The sequence below is a fragment of the Bos indicus genome, chromosome 21 (assembly GCF_029378745.1).
Source record: "Bos indicus isolate NIAB-ARS_2022 breed Sahiwal x Tharparkar chromosome 21, NIAB-ARS_B.indTharparkar_mat_pri_1.0, whole genome shotgun sequence".
Lineage (NCBI taxonomy): Eukaryota > Metazoa > Chordata > Mammalia > Artiodactyla > Bovidae > Bos > Bos indicus.
The window spans coordinates 32,809,140-32,826,608 of record NC_091780.1 but is presented as its reverse complement, the minus strand read 5'-3'; the positions used below and the strand labels follow the sequence as shown (position 1 = coordinate 32,826,608).

Below are 17,469 nucleotides of genomic sequence, written 5' to 3'. Positions count from 1 at the left end.
TTTGGTTCTTTGATGCTAGTGTCTGGCTGATGGAAGTTCAAATGAATAATAATCTATGAAAAATTAAAAAAATATGTTCCTTGCTGATTTGGGAATGTAGTTGAGCCATTAGCTACAACTTTTGCATTGAGTTTTTAAAGAAGCAGAAAAGGAAAATGATTTTAGTTTCATGAACTAGTTCTTTTCAAACCCTTAGCAGTTATTTTATGACTAGAGCAGATTGACTCTCATGGTGATATTTCCATTTCTGGTCTTTAGATATCATTTCTGAGAAGATATTGAAAGAGTAAGAAGACAATATATTCTTAGGGTTTAGCGCTACAGTTGAACCCCTGCTTGAATTGACAGCAGATTGAACTGTTCAGAGGAAAAGAAATGGTATGTATATATAGCAAGACTTTTCTCTAGGGAAGAAAAAAGAGATGCTCATTTTTATAAGGTGATTATTTTGGAGACAGTAGTTTGCAGTTTGAGGATATCTGTAAAGCACATTTATAATAAATGAATTACAGGTTATATATGAAAGCAGTTTTTATAGTGTCTAACCTAGTTCTGGGCTTCCCTGGTACCTCAGCTGGTGAAAAATCCACCTGCAATGCATGAGACCCCGGTTCAATTCCTGGGTTGGGAAAATCCCCTGGAGAAGGGATAGGCTACCCACTCCAGTATTCATGGACTTCCCTGGTGGCTCTGATGGTAAAGAATATGCCTGCAATGCGGGGAGACTTGTGTTCAGTCCCTAGGTTGGGAAGATCCCCTGGAGGAGGGCATGGCAACCCACTCCAGTATTCTTGCCTGGAGAATCCCCATGGACAAAGGAGCCTGGCAGGCTACAGTCCATTGGGGCGCAAAGAGTCAGACATGAGACTGAGTGACTAAGCACAACCTAGTTCCAGTACCTATTCTAAGGTATTTTTAAATACGTCAAATATTTTGAAAATAGTATAGGATTTCTTTCTCTGATCTACTCCTTTTAGAGTTTAATTTTTCCAAGTTCTTGCCACTTATTATATAATGTAAGTATTTTGTTGGGTCTAAATGTTATTTCACATTTCTCCTTAAGAAGACATGCAGATGGCCAAAAAGCACATGAAAAGATGTTCAAGATTGCTAATTTGTAAAGAAATACAAATCAAACCTACAATAAAGCATCACTTCACACCAGTCAGAATGGTCATCTTTAAAAAGTCAACAAACAATAAATGCTGGAGAGGGTGTGTGTAGAAAAGGGAACCTTCCTACACTGTTGGTGGCAATGTAAATTGGTACAGCCACTACAGAGAACAGTATGGAGGTTCCTTAAAAAACTAAAAACAGAGCTACCGCATGATCCTGCAGTCCCACTCCTGGGTATATATCTGTAGAAAACCATACTTTGAAAAGATACATGCACCCCAGTGTTCATTGTAATGCTCTTTACAATAGCCAAGACATGGAAGCAACCTAAATGTCTGTCAACAGATGAATAGATAAAGATGCAGTACATATATACAATGGAATATTACTCAGTCATAAAGAAGAATGAAATAATGCCATTTGCAGCAACATGGATAGACCTAGAGATTATCGTGCTAAGTGAAGTAACTCAAGGTATAAGTTACTTCACTTAGCACGATAATCTCTAGGTCTATCCATGTTGCTGCAAATGGCATTATTTCATTCTTCTTTATGACTGAGTAATATTCCATCATATATATGTACTGCATCTTTATCTGAAGTAACTTAGCATAGCAAAGGCGATACAAGTGAACTTATTTACAAAACAGAAACAAATGCACAGACAAAGAAAACAACCTTATGGCTGCCAAAGAGGGAAAGTGAGGGGAGGGATAAATTAGGAGGGTAGGATTAACATACATACTACTGAGTATAAAATAATCAACAGGAACCTACTATATAGCACAGGGAACTCCACTCAATATTCTGCAATAACCTATATGGGAAAAGAATAAAACATATGTGTATATACAACTAAATTGCTTTACTGAACACCTGAAACTAATACAACATTGTAAAATCAACTATATTCCAACACAAAACAAAAATTATATTAAAAATGCTATGTTATTTATTCTGACTATTCAAATAAGATTGCTTCTTTCTGTAGGAATATTAAGGACAAAATACCTAGTATTGGATGTTTATCTGGTTTTAGAGACAGTTTGGGAGAAGGCAATGGTACCCCACTCCAGTACTGTTGCCTGGAAAATCCCATGGATGGAGGAGCCTGGTAGGCTGTAGTCCATGGGGTCGCTAAGAGTCAGACACGACTGAGCAACTTCACTTTCACTTTCCGCTTTCATGCATCGGAGAAGGAAATGGCAACCCACTCCAGTGTTCTTGCCTGGAGAACCCCATGGACGGAGAAGCCTGGTAGGCTGCAGTCCATGGGGTCGCATAGAGTCGGACACGACTGAAGCGACTTAGCAGCAGCAGCAGCAGCAGCAGCAGCAGCAGAGACAGTTTAGAAATTTTTAAAAATTAAACAATAGATGAATATCTCAGAAGAAATTAAGTGATGCTGCAATATATATAGAAAAATGAGCCAAATTCCTCCTGCATGTCTCTCCCTTTCTTTATTTGCCACCTAAGGTAACCACTGCAGTGTTTAATATCCAGATCTTCTATTCTGTGTGTGTGTGCAGTCTTATTTTGTCTCTATATTTTTAACATATCTCATACATTGTTCTGTGTTCTGTCCTCTAGGTCAATAAGGAATATCTTTTTCATGTCAGTACATATAGTTTTGAGTTATTCTTTAACTGCTACACAGTATTCCTTAGCACTGAGTAGTAGTTTAAGTTTATTACATTTTAAAAAAATTAAAAATAGTGCTCTTGGAATAGACCCATTATGCACAAGCTTAGAGCTTTTAATCTGCAAATGGTGAAAACCATTATATTTCTCTATTTTTGTTTTCTATGTATGCAGAACACATTAAGTTTTTTTTTTTTAAATCAGAATTGTGAGAGGAAGCAAAAATTGATTAATCCATAGATGGATTATTTCAACTTCTTTTTAAAAATGCCTGGATTGTGTCATACTGTTTTAGGTACATGATTTAATGTCATTGAAACTGAGTTAGACTTGCGTCACTGAGTTCCCACATGGGGTTGAGAAGAACAAAAAAGATTACAGTTTTTCTGCAGTGAGACAGGATGGATAAAAGCAGCTTATATCTAAGCTATACACATCTTCACTGATGAATGTGACCAGAAAGCCCATCCATGAAGGTAGGAACCCTGTATTTTCCTGTTTAGTGTTAGATCCCCAGCACCTCCATAGCATGATAAAACACGAAGATGTATGAATGAGTGAATGAGTGCATAAATGCCACATATATGAAGCATGTTAGTCTTTGAGCCATGAGTTGAAAATAACCGGGCAGTTAGGGCTGCAGAGATTGGCCTTGAATTGAATTGGTATTAACACATCTATCATGCTGAGCACTTAAGCTTTTTAGTAAATTATCAGAAATTTGAGTTATTTTTGCTCTCCTACTATGCTTAACTTTCTTTTATAAGTATTGCTTCTGTTTTTTCATGTGGATTAGCATTATCTAACTTATTACCTAAGTTAGTTTTACTTAGGTAAACTTTGGCCAAACCGTTCAAAATAAACAGTCATGATGAGTAGTTTTTGGTGTGTCTCCCACCAGTAGTTCCTATTTTAATTTTCCTTGTATCAGTTTGAACACTGTTACTAACATTGTTAAGATATGGCAGAACTTAGGATTCTTTGCTAGTGATTTCCTTTTTCTATTTTGGGAACAGGTTCTAAAAAGAGATAAACAACCCAAGCTTCTGTGCCTTTGTCCTTTCCTTTTCTCTCTTCAGGAACTTGTAGGTGGGCACTGTTTTCCTAGCCTGAGGCAGAAACAGTGCCATCCAACTACATTGCTTTCATTTCAAGTTGGCATCAGCTTTGGCAGTAGTGCAGTAGTTTGGCCTGGTATTCTTAAGTTGTAGTTGAAAAGATTCCAGCATTCCTGCTATTCAAAGTAAATAGTGCCCCCTTACATCTTTTCCTCACATTTTTTTTCTTCCACTGAGAATTTAGGATGGTGCCAGCACCTTTTCCTCTTGTATTTGGAGTTGACCTTTATAGGTCCATTTAGACCCATATTTCTGTGACACTAGGAAATGAGCTCCATGATTGTGAGACCTCTTGTTCACAGGTGTATTCCAGCACTTAGAATACTGCCTGGATAGTATGTGAACAACCCTACCCAGAAGACTGAGTGACTCTTTAATGCATAGAGCTTTTCAGAGCAAGGGATTGTGTTCCTATTCTTTTTGTGAAGCTTTGTTCATTCCTTATGGTCCAGCAATAGCATAATAGGGCTGGGCTGCCTCATAACCAATGCCATTTGCTGGGCTACTAAGAAAATTGCTATCGCTCAGCTTATCCAAGGATAAGGGGAGAGGTTCTAAATGAAGTTTTCTTCTGGGCCCTTGGACTTGGAATCCAAGGTCCCTGTGACATTAAACTAAATTCCTGGTGGAAGATTTTAGGGAGCCAGCTTTTTGGATGTATCCACAGAAGCAGAAGTTATTTTTTCGATTGCGCCATCAACTTGGTTGTTCAGCGTTTCTGGAATTACCCAGCGTACCTGTCTACTTGGTCATGTCCTAGCAAAACTGAGAAGCAGTTTATTTTTGTGTTTAAGAACTAAGGATCTGGAGCCAGACCTCCTTATTGGAATCTTGCACTGTCATTTCTCTTGTGTGCTGCTGCTGCTGCTGCTGCTGCTAAGTGGCTTCAGTCATGTCCGACTCTGTGCAGCCCCATAGACGGCAGCCCACCAGGCTCCTCCTCAGCCCACCTGGGATTCTCCAGGCAAGAACACTGGAGTGGGTTGCCATTTCCTTCTCCAATGCATGAAAGTGAAAGGTGAAAGTGAAGATGCTCAGTCGTGTCCAAGAGACCCCATGGAATGCAGCCCACCAGGCTCCTCCGCCCATGGGATTTTCCAGGCAAGAGTATTGGAGTGGGGTGCCATTGCCTTCTCTTATGTGTAATCTTTAGCAAATTACTTATTTTGTGTCTCAGTTACCTTATCTGTAAAATGGGAATAAAATAGTACCTAATTCATAATGTCATTTGAGGATTAATATAGGCAAAGGGCTTAGAACTTAGCCTGGTATATAGCACCACTGTTCAATAAACTTTAATATTTACTTATCTGATGCCGAGAAAAATTCATACCTATTTTACTCATATTCATTCTGATGTGCTTTCCTAAAAAGGGTGAGAAGGCACAGAGGTGCAGCTGATGTTCTGAGAATCTCATTCAGGAGGTGTGTGGAGGTGTGTGGGGGTGGTGTCTTGAGCAAATGATGGCACATAGCATCAGCTTCTGATGCCCTTGTCCATCAGCATGTGTAAGGTGGAAAACAGAACCTTTGATCTAGAGAGCTCTAATTATCCCCACAGTAGGCCATGCTCAATTTGACAGTGTCATGATTTTTAATATTTGAAAGTTCCAGAATTGCTACTCTGGGATGTAACCCTTTTCTACCTCCCTCGTGCTTTTGCTTATACAGTTGAGTGAATATGATGCTCTGCTTCCCACACAGATACCCAAATAGCTCAGACTGCTGAAATATTGGGTATCTTACTGTCAGCACATAACTTATATTACTGGATGTTTGAAATTTTCACTGTTAACCTGGGTCTGAATTTCAGCTCTGCTAGGCTTCAGGGTTTTTTGGTTAGTTTTGTTTGTCAAATAGGATAAAAGTATCCAACCTCATAGGATTGTTGTGAGAGTTAATGATGAATAGAAAACACTTAACATAGTGTGCATACTGGTATGGAGTAAGTCTCAAATATTAATTGCAAAATTAATATCTATCAACATCATCACTGTGGTTTTGGTTCCATGTTTCAAATCAGCAGTGAAATGCACACTCGCACCAATCATTTCTGCTTGAAATTGAGAGACTAAATGAAATGTAGCAGCTCTCTGGTTGATATGTACTGTAACCTTGCTTTTACAGTCAAGATTGTACTGCCCTCAAGGGTGTATCGATACATACAGGGATTCTAGAATATGGTAACCCTGAGAGTTGCCTTTCCTGGTCCTATGTTCCAGAGCTCCTTTCTGCCCAAATATCATAGCCCATATTTCCATTACACACTCCACTTGATGGCTTCTCCATTAAAATTGCAGTAATGTGATTTGTATTTTGTCCCTGAATTGAGGCCAGAATTAGGAAGTACATCCAGTGCTTTTGGTAGCAAATTTCTGTAATGGCCTATGAGATAATTACTTTGATAATAACACATTTTTTATGTATAAGCACCAGTTTATTAAATGTTGTTTACCACTTATCATCCTAGATTTGCTACAATTCTTTTTCTTTAATTTGAAAAACATCCCTGTGTAATGAGTGATATTATCTCCCATTTACAAATAAGAAAATGGTGTCTCAAAAAGGTTAAACAGTTTGTCTTGAGATTGCACAGCTATTTAGTGAGGCAGAGTTGATTCAGTCCACAAATTATTTTTTTTCCTCCAGAGGTAGAAATTTGAATCTTAAAAATGAGGGTCAAAATTTCTCCTATAGAAGCTTATAAATGGTATGGCTAAATAAAAATAGTAGGTAAAAGAAAGTAAATGGGTAGAAAGAAGGTGTGAAGAAGGTTGATATTGTGTTGATATTAAGTTGATATTGTGGATCAGTTATCAAAGATAAGAAGCAGAAAGCATCACTAAAGCACTTTTCGTATTGAAATACTTAGAAGGCAGTTATCTTGTCCGATGGAGAATTTTTTTATTTTGATAGTGTCACATTTTTAACTTGGAGATTCAGAATTAAAACTTCAAAATAGATCTAGAACAGAGGGTAAAAATAATATCAGTGGAAAGGAGAATGTGGAACTAGAAATATTATGTGTATTTAACAGAAAATCGAGGGTTTGCCTAGTGGTCTGGTGGTTAAGAATCTACCTGCCAATGCAGGGAACTTGTGTTTGATCTCTGGTCCAGGAAGATCCCACATGCCCTGGAGCAACTAAGCCAGTGCAGCACAATTACTGAGCCAGCGCTGTAGAGCCTGTGAGCGGCAACTGCTGAGCCTGCGTGCTGCAGCTTCTGAAGCCTGTGTGCCTAGAGTCTGTACTCCACGACAAGAGACGCCCACATTCCGCAACTAGAGAGTAGCCCCCGTTTGCCACAACTAGAGAAAGCCCGCATGCAGCAACAAAGACCCAGTGCAGCTAAAAATCAGTAAATAATAAATAAAATAAATCTTTTCTAAAAGAGAAAAGTGATCAATATAAGATGTGTCTAGATAAAGATATATGAGCTAAGTGGGGGTTTAATGTAGATATGGTTCCGAGAAGGCAAATTGCAAACATTCTTTGATTCAGGGAGAGAAGATTTCAGATAAACATTCTGGAGTTTGTTGCCATAGTACTAAATTATATCTTTCTAGAAATGAGATCCCAATGTGAAGTTTCTGTCTTTTATTTGGAATTTGTTTTAAATAGGGGGCAAGGAGGTAAGCACTGATTACTGCAACTATATGAAGAGGTATTTGTGATACACTTAAGGGTTCAGAAGTGAATTTCATTAGCTGTATGTTAGTATGTCATATCTGTCACTCTGAGGCTTTAGCTTTTACTCAGAAGGCCCACCTTACTCATTTAACATTTTCCTGTGTTAAACCCCAGCAAGAGGCTCAAATTGTGCAACTTCAATTTACTTCTCTCCAGCTGCATATACTTAAGATGCATGAAATATACCCACTTGCTAACATTCACTTCCGGGGGATAAACTGGCCTTATCTCCCCCTTTCCCATCAACAAGCTATTTTCTGGCTTCTGGGTTTGTCAGAGAAGTGCTTGTCTACATAGCCGCTCTGGCACCAGAATACTGAGGTCACTTTTGATTCATCAATCCTCATCTTTGAATCTTGCCTCAAGTCTCATAGTTGTTCCTTTGGAATGTGTAGATTGTCCCTTTCTCTTAATCACTACTAGTTGAATTTTTCCTTTTTTCCCAGTGAAGTTAATTGTTTTCTGATTTTCAAGGATTCCCATAAGGCTCCCCAAGTAATTTTTGAAAGACATCTTTTTGGATAGTGTCCTTTCTTTGCCTTAGTTGTTTCATCTTAAGTTTTGCTGCTAGAGTATGTCACTGGAGAGTTAGCTCCCTATTTGAACTGTAAGTTTTAGTTCTGTTAGAGGAGGAGACCACAGGCATTGACATTAGTCAGAGGTGGCATAAGAGGAGTTGAAAACTTCAGCTACTAACAGTAATAAAATCACTTCCTTTATGTTATTGTTTTGAATTTGAACAACGAAGTCATCTGTTTTGCATGAAACCAAAGGTAAGATATGTTTGAAGACAAGTATGTGTAGCTTATCATGAGGGAATTTCTACCTTACAAAATTGTTTTTGGAGCAAGCTAAGTGTATTTACACCTCGGCAATGAATATCCAGTTATCTGAGAGGATGGTAAAGTATATGATCATTTTATTTTAAAAGCATTAATGTACGTAGGGACTGTCATACAGTGTGAAGTAAGTCAGAAAGAGAAAAAAAATAACACATATAGATATGGAATCTAGAAAAATGGCATAGATTATTTGCAAAGTAGAAATAGAGACACAGACATATAGACGTCAAGCGGGGGAAGGGCCAGTGGGATGAATTAGGAGATTGGAATTGACATATATACACTATTGATACTATGTGTAAAATAGATAATTAGTGAGAACCTACTGAGGAGCACAGGGAACTCTACTTAGAGTTGTGGTGACCTAATGGGAAGGAAATCCAAGGAAGAGAGGACATATGTATGTATGGCCAATTCACTTTGTTGTATAGCAGAAACTAACATGACTTTGTAAAATGACTATATTCCAATAAAAATTAATTTAAAAAACTGAAAAAAGTGTTGATGTGTGTTTGTTTTCAAGAAAAAAGGTACGTCAAGGCTGTATATTGTCACCCTGTTTATTTAACTTATATGCAGAGTACATCATGAGAAATGCTGGACTGGAAGAAACACAAGCTGGAATCAAGATTGCTGGGAGAAATATCAATAACCTCAGATATGCAGATGACACCACCCTTATGGCGAAAGTGAAGAGGAACTCAAAAGCCTCGTGATGAAACTGAAAGTGGAGAGTGAAAAAGTTGGCTTAAAGCTCAACATTCAGAGAACTAAGATCATGGCATCCGGTCCCATCACTTCATGGGAAATAGATGGGGAAACAGTGTAAACAGTGTCAGACTTCATTTTTCTGGGCTCCAAAATCACTACAGATGGTGACTGCAGCCATGAAATTAAAAGACGCTTACTCCTTGGAAGGAAAGTTATGCCCAACCTAGATAGCATATTCAAAAGCAGAGACATTACTTTGCCAACAAAGGTTCGTCTAGTCAAGGCTTTGGTTTTTCCTGTGGTCATGTATGGATGTGAGAGTTGGACTGTGAAGAAGGCTGAGCACCGAAGAATTGATGCTTTTGAACTGTGGTGTTGGAGAAGACATAACCAGTCCATTCTGAAGGAGATCAGCCCTGGGATTTCTTTGGAAGGAATAATGCTAAAGCTGCAACTCCAGTACTTTGGCCACCTCATGCGAAGAGTTGCCTCATTGGAAAAGGCTCTGATGCTGGGAGGGATTGGGGGCAAGAGGAGAAGGGGACGAGAGAGGATGAGATGGCTGGATGGCATCACTGACTCGATGGACATGAGTCTGAGTGAACTCTGGGAGTTGGTGATGGACAGGGAGGCCTGGCGTGCTGCGATTCACGGGGTCGCAAAGAGTCGGACATGACTGAGCGACTGATCTGATCTGATCTGATTAATTTAAGGGGTCAATGTCTTTGTAGAATAGATTACGAAGAATATTATCAGGACTTAATGGCAGTCTTCTTGTTGGAAATACTAAAAAGAAGAAGATAATTTTTGATGGCGGCTTAGCTTATGTTGAGAACATAGCAGCAATTTAGAAGTACATTAGGAATGTTTACTGGAGAAGGCAGTGGCAACCCACTCCAGTACTCTTGCCTGGAAAATCCCATGGGTGGAGGAGCCTGGTAGGCTGCGGTCCATGGGGTGGCTAAGAGTCAGACACGACTGAGCGACTTCACTATCACTTTTCACTTTCATGCATTGGATAAGGAAATGGCAACCCACTCCAGTGTTCTTGCCTGGAGAATCCCAGGGACGAGGGAGCCTGGTGGGCTGCCGTCTATGGGATCGCACAGAGTTGGACATGACTGAAGCGACTTAGCAGCAGCAGCAGCAGGAATGTTTACTAATTTATATGTCAGTACTCTTACCTGGAAAATCCCATGGATGGAGGAGCCTCATAGGCTACAGTCCATGGGGTCTCAAAGAGTCAGACATGACTGAGCCACTTCACTTTTCACTTTCACGCATTGGAGAAGGAAATGGCAACCCACTACAGTGTTCTTGCTTGGAGAATCCCAGGGACGGGGGAGCCTGGTGGGCTGCCGTCTATGGGGTCGCACGGAGTCAGACATGACTGAAGTGACTTAGCAGAGGCAGCGGCAACATGTCTGCAGTTTGTTCAGAGTCAACAAGTTGACTATGTCTTGTTCAGGTAGGATTCTTTAAACATTGTTGGTAAAAGACTCTTTCCTCACCACTGACTTCCAGTATCTATATTGTGCAACAAACTATACATTAGGTATTGCATTAACTAGGCACTGAGTTCAGTAGGAATCAAAGCGGTATAGTGGAAAAGTAGTCCTGCAGATGGTCCGACATGAAAAATGACTAACTATAGACATGAGGAAAGCTACGCTTCTCTCTTGGCTTTGGTTTCCACTTTGTAGTATAAGAATTAAACCGAGGACCCTTCTAGTGCTGAATCTTTAATTTTTGTGGTGCCATTCAAATCCCTTTTGAGGTAATTTCTTGTTTTGAGGTAATTTCTTAGAGAGGAGGTGTTTGATTTTTGCCTTTTCTGTTATCTCAAAGCCAGCCTAAATGTTCTGGGGTTTTGGAACTTTTTCCCCCTCTGACTGAAGTTATGTGACCTACACAGATACTGAAACTGAGCTGTGGACCATAGTATTAGCTTTGTGTTACCAACAGCATTTTAGCAACAGAGCAGGATTGTTCCCAAACTAAAAATCTATTATAATTCAAATGTTGATATAGAAGGGCTTCAAACACTTTGTTTTACATAGAACCATCCTTTAGAATATCTGGGATGCTCGTTCTAATAATAACTGCAATATAATGAGGTAGTTAAGAGCATGGATGCTGGAGCCATACTTCCTGGCCTGACATCTGGCTCTGGCTCTGGCTCTTGCTCATTTTGTGACCTTGAGCAAGTTTAATGATAGTTACCTACCTAATGGGTTTTATGAGGAATATATGCCTGACCTATGGTCCTATATATGTTTAGCTGCTATTGTATATTATTTGTTACATTCCAGAGGTTAAGCCCTCCTATGATATCTCCTTTAATCATCATCATAATCCCATGAAAGTAGCATCATATTTATCCTCATGCAGAGATGGAGGCTGGCTCAGAGAGGTTAAGTAGCTTGCATCATATAGGAAATAGTTGCTAGTCATGAAACTAGTGGGTCTTTCTGACTCATTCCAAAACCTAGCCTCCTTCCTTATTTATATATACTCCACTACGCCCAGTCTTTTGAAAATTCTAAATGCCGTTTATTACTCACTGGACTTTGACTTCAGAAGGCAGTTTGGTGAAACCAGAGGCCCAGATAGCATCTGAATGCCTCTTCTATCACTAGGAAAAAATGATGTGTTTTTTAGGCCTCAGGGTTTTCTGTGAATAGTTTTCATACAATGTGATTTGGGTTTTTTGGTGTTTTTTTTTGGTCCATCTGCTCTGCAGACTGAGGCAGTACCAGTACCCAGTCCCAGATAGTCTTCCTATGACAGTGATCTTGGGGAGTGTCAGGGCTGGATTAGAATGGCAACCCACTCCAGTATTCTTGCCTGGAGAATCCCGTGGATGGAGGAGCCTGGTAGGCTATAGTCCATGGGGTCTCAAAGAGTCAGACACGACTGAGCGACTTCACTTTCTTTGCTGGGTCTGGATCCTTAACTGAGGAGAGTGAAAATTGAAACATAGAAAAATAATGGCAGTGAAGGCAACAGCCTGAGCTTCACATAACTTTCTCTTTATTCACCAGATATTTATTGAATATCTAAGTGTCTGACATTTTAATCTGGGGTTTAGCTCTTGGATTTTTCACTTGAAAACTTAAAAATGGCTTTACAGTAAGACAGTATCATTGAAAATTTAACACCAGTTATTCTGTTTGCAAAACTTTAAAGTGTGTTTGTTTTAACTACATATAGCCATTTTTCCCCCTTGAAAATCCTTTAGCAGAAACAATGGCTCACAAATTGGCTTCTGTCATTATTAATTTCCTAGAACAAATACCATACTTACTGCTGAGTAATAGTAATTAGGGTGGTGCTGGGTGTAGACGTTTTGTGTTTTGCCTTTTGAGTCTGAGAAGATTTTAGATTCATCTGAGTTGCTGAGTCAACTCTGCTTTGGTTCAGTATTTCAGAACAGTATCTTATACAAATGAGTTTCCACATAGTATAAATATTAAAGAGTCAGTTGCATCTAAGACATCCTACAAGTACAGTGTTGCTTTCGTCTTCTTGACAAGTAAATTGCAGAGATAATGGTGAGAGAATTTTATTCAGTTTATTTTGAAAAAGTTTCTGGTAGAGGTAATTTTGTTTTTTTCTGCAAAAGGCTAGAAAGTAAAAATTTTAGGTTTTGTGGGCCATATGATCTCTGTCACAATTCATGTCTCTGTTCAACTCTAGATCATAAGTAGCCATGGCAACACATAACTTTCAATAAAACTTTATTTATGTAGTCCTGTTTTAATACTCTGAATAGATCTGGTGGAGGGTCCAATGAAGACACTTATTTGATGAAAACAGTTTGTTTAAGCTTTTGGCAAAGTTGGCTGCCAACTTATAAAGGAGTCACAATAGTGTTTATATAGAAATAAAAGCAGTGTTTTGAAATATCATAGCTACTAAGGACCAGTCTCACAGGAATTCTCTTTCCAAAATGGCATAATTTTGTTCTCAGTAAATGCTTATAAAAGAGTCTTGCATAATATATTATTAATTTGGAAGCTATTACTTTTTCAGCTACATGTGCAGATTTTTAGTTTTATTTAAAAATGATAAATGGAAAATTCAATACCATTCAAGAGAGGAGAACTACTCAATACTTAAGTAGATATTTGCCAAACACATTTTGGGTTGAATTTCTATTTTTAACTGACATACTGACTTAAGTTTGCCAAAACCTGATTGCATTTGGAAGGAAAATGGCATTGTTGCTATTTTCTCTGCACGAGAACTTCTAAAACAGGCAGCTGGCAGCAGGGAATAGTGAAGGAGAGGGCAAAAATATAATACTTTATGAGCTTGGGTTTTTTTTTTTTTCTTCAGAATGCAATTTCAAGTCTAGTTAGGTTGTATTTTCTTTTACTTTGATCTTTAGAGTTCCTAATTTATTTGCTACATTCCATATCCCCCTGAGGTAAATAAAGGAAATCCCATGTTATTACAATTAGAATGAGTTCACTGACATATCTTTATCATTTTGTTAGAATTTAACCTTCTGATTCAAGTTGACTAATATTTTTATTTTTGATCTGTATTTTACAATGTTTAATTCTAAGTATGTCCCCTTCAGTGAGTAGTAATTCTGTTTTAGAACAAGAGTAATGGACTTAAGGTGTACCAAATGGCTTAGAAAACGTTTTATAATAGTAATTTTACAATGGCTACATTTAGACCTTAATAAGTAGATAGCATATGGGCTTCCCAGGTGGCTCAGTGGTAAAGAATCTGCCTGCCAGTGCAGGAGATGCAGGAGACAGGTTCAATCCCTGAGTCAGAAAGATCCCCTGGAGGAGGAAATGGCAACCCACTCCTATGTTCCTTCCTAGAAAATCCCATGGACAGAGGAACCCGGCAGGCTGCAGTCCATGGGTTCACAAGAGTTGGACATAACTTTGTGACTGAGCATTCTTACAAGCGGACAGAATAGGTTAAATAGATTGGCCAAAGTCATTCTGAAAAGAAAAATGACACTCGAATGAGTATTTTATCTTAGATCACATTTTGTGCTTTTATTAGAACCGTTGATTTGGTAAAAGCCCTCCACTTAGCATTATTATAAAAACTATTTTGAATACGGGGTTGCAATAGACTTGGGGTGTGTCACCTGTGTCAACCTATAGCTGGGTGTAGTTTTGGATGGTGTTTTGTTTGAAGCTTCTGTTTTACACTGTTGACTTTGGAATGCCATGCAGCCCTAGTCTGAATCCCTAGTAGGAAAGTTTTGAACAGGGTTCTGAAGAGCATAGTTATCGGATTTTGATGTATCTTTTAGCAGTTATCCTTTCTGAAAGCATCAAAGAAACATGGAATTGGATGATGCGAGTTTTAACTCGCATTTATTCCAAAGGCAGATATTTCCTACTGCAGTGTGGGTGTCACTCTCTATTTAAAATAATGATACAAACTGGTTTCATACTTCAACTTTTTGATCATTCAGAAGCTATTGTAGGAATGCATTTTCCAAATAGATACAAAGAGTATTTTTAGTGAAGTTCTTTTTATAGCAGAATTATGAATATTCATAAAAGGTTCAGTTTTTGGTCAGATTGACCCATCAAGCCTTATATGGGAAAGCTTCCATGTGTATTTAATTTCAGTTGGATTCTCTTTTAAGAATCTAATTACCACATTCTACATGTGTTTAAACCTGTCAGGTTAATAGGAAATATACTGAAGATTCTTAGATAACAAACCAAAATACAAGAAGGGGAAAAAACTTCAGCTGTACATCTTAATGGAGTGGATTGAATCCTGTTCTGCAGAAAGAACACAAAACTGGGAATTAATAATTATTTTAATACCTATTAATATAATATGCTAAACTAATTCACTAGTTTGAGAATTGAAATACCTTTTAAGAAGTTTCGTAGAGATGTGCATAAAGGAGCAAGCCTAATTTAGACTTGGTGTGGGTTAGGGGAGGAATGTGTTTCGGGGTCCAAAAGGAGGGATGTCAAGAAATTATTTCTAAGAGAGAACATGAGCTCAATGTAGCCACCCTGGCAGGGAAAAAGTGTTCTATGAAGAAAAATAGAATGCCCTCAGGTGTGTAGGCATGACCTACAAAACGAAGCAGGGCAAAGGCTAACAGAGTTTTGCCAAGAGAATTCACTGGTCATAGCAAACACCCTCTTCCAACAACACAAGAGATGACTCTACACATGGACATCACCAGATGGTCAATACCGAAATCAGATTGATTATATTCTTTGGAGCCGAAGATGGAGAAGCTCTATACAGTCAGCAAAAACAAGACTGGGAGCTGACTGTGGCTCAGATCATGAATTCCTTATTGCCAAATTCAGACTTAAATTGAAGAAAGTAAGGAAAACCACTAGACCATGCAGGTATGACCTAAATCAAATCCCTTATGATTATATAGTGGAAGTGACAAATAGATTCAAAGGATTATATCTGATAGAGTGCCTGAAGAACTATGGGCAGAGGTTCATAACATTGTACAGGAGGCAGTGATTAAAATCATCCCCAAGGAAAAAAATGCAAAAAGGCAAAATGGTTGTCTGAGGAGGCACGTGTACCCCAATGTTCATCGCAGCACTGTTTATAATAGCCAGGACATGGAAGCAACGTAGATGTCCATCAGCAGATGAATGGATAAGAAAGCTGTGGTACATATACACAATGGAGTATTACTCAGCCATTAAAAAGAATACATTTGAATCAGTTCTAATGAGGTGGATGACACTGGAGCCTATTATACAGAGTGAAGTAAGCCAGAAGGAAAAACATCAATACAGTATACTAATGCATATATATGGAATTTAGAAAGATGGTAACAATAATCCGGTGTACGAGACAGCAAAAGAGATACTGATGTATAGAACAGTCTTATGGACTCTGTGGGAGAGGGAGAGGGTGGGAAGATTTGGGAGAATGACATTGAAACATGTAAAATATCATGTAAGAAATGAGTTGCCAGTCCAGGTTCGATGCACGATACTGGATGCTTGGGGCTAGTGCACTGGGACGACCCAGAGGGATGGTATGGGGAGGGAGGAGGGAGGAGGGTTCAGGATGGGGAACACATGTATACCTGCAGTGGATTCATTTTGATATTTAGCAAAACTAATACAATTATGTAAAGTTTTAAAAATAAAATAAAATTAAAAAAAAACAAATAGCTGAGAAAAAAAGAGAAGCAAAAGGCAAGGGAGAAAAGGAAAGATATATCCATTTGAATGCAGAATTCCAAAGAATAGCAAGGAGAGATAAGAAAGCCTTCCTAAGTGATCAGTGCAAAGAAATAGAGGAAAACAATAGAATGGGAAAGACTAGAGATCTCTTCAAGAAAATTAGAGATACCAAGGGAACATCTCATGCAAAGATGGGCACAATTAAGAACAGAAATGGTATGGACCTAACAGAAGCAGAAGATACTAAGAAGAAGTGGCAAGAAGACACAGAAGATTTATACAAAATAGTATAAATTTATACAAAATTTGTATAAATTGTATAAATTTATACAAAATAGTATAAATTACTGACCCAGATAACCACGATGGTGTTTTCACTCACCTAGAGCCTTAGGAAGCATCACTACAAACAAAGCTAGTGGAGGTGATGGAATTCCAGCTGAACTATTTCAAATCCTAAAAGATGATGCTGTGACAGTGCTGCACTCAATATGCCAGGAAATTTGGAAAACTCAACAGTGGCCACAGGACTGGAAAAGGTCAGTTTTATTCCAATCCCAAAGAAAGACAATGCCAAAGAATGTTCAAACTACCACAAGATTGCAGTACCTCAAAATTGCATCCATCTCACACACTAGCAAAGTAATCCTCAAAATTCTCCAAACTAGGCTTCAATGGTATGTGAAGTGAGAATTTCCAGATGTTGAAGCTGGATTTAGAAAAGGCAGAGGAACCAGAGATCAAATTGCCAATATCTGTTAGATTATCGAAAAAGCAAGAGAATTCCAGAAAAACACCTACTTCTGCTTCGTTGACTATGTGAAAGCCTTTGACTGTGTGGATCACAACAAACTGGAAGATTCTTAAAGAGATGAGAATACCAGATCACCTTGCCTGCCTCCTGAGAAATCTATATGCAGGTCAAGAAGCAACAGTTGGAACTGGGCAGGAAATAATGGGCTGGTTCCAAATCGGGAAAAGAGTATGTCAAGGCTGTATATTGTCACCCTGCCTATTTAACTTATATCATGTGAAATGCCGGGCTGGATGAAGCATAAGCTGGAATCAAGATTGCTGGGAGAAATATCAGTAACTTCAGATATGCAGATGTCACTACCCTTATGGCAGAAAGCAAAGAGGAACTAAAGAGCTTCTTGATGAAGGTGAAAGAGCAGAGT

The 17,469-nt window shown here is 38.6% G+C and overlaps 1 protein-coding gene across 20 annotated transcripts in view; it reads left to right on the top strand.

Moving 5' to 3' along the window:
* Positions 1-17,469, top strand: part of PEAK1 (pseudopodium enriched atypical kinase 1) — a 315,210-nt gene that overhangs the window by 26,699 nt on the left and 271,042 nt on the right. For 6 of the 20 annotated variants that reach the window (XM_070775339.1, XM_070775345.1, XM_070775348.1 and 3 more), the window contains exon 2: positions 259-378. The exons of 12 other annotated variants lie outside the window; for them this stretch is intronic. The gene's annotated coding sequence lies outside the window, so the exon portion shown is untranslated. Of the gene's footprint in view, positions 1-258; positions 379-3,052; positions 3,234-17,469 lie in introns of all 20 variants that reach the window. 2 more of the 20 variants (XM_070775346.1, XM_070775343.1) reach the window with 1 other exon arrangement.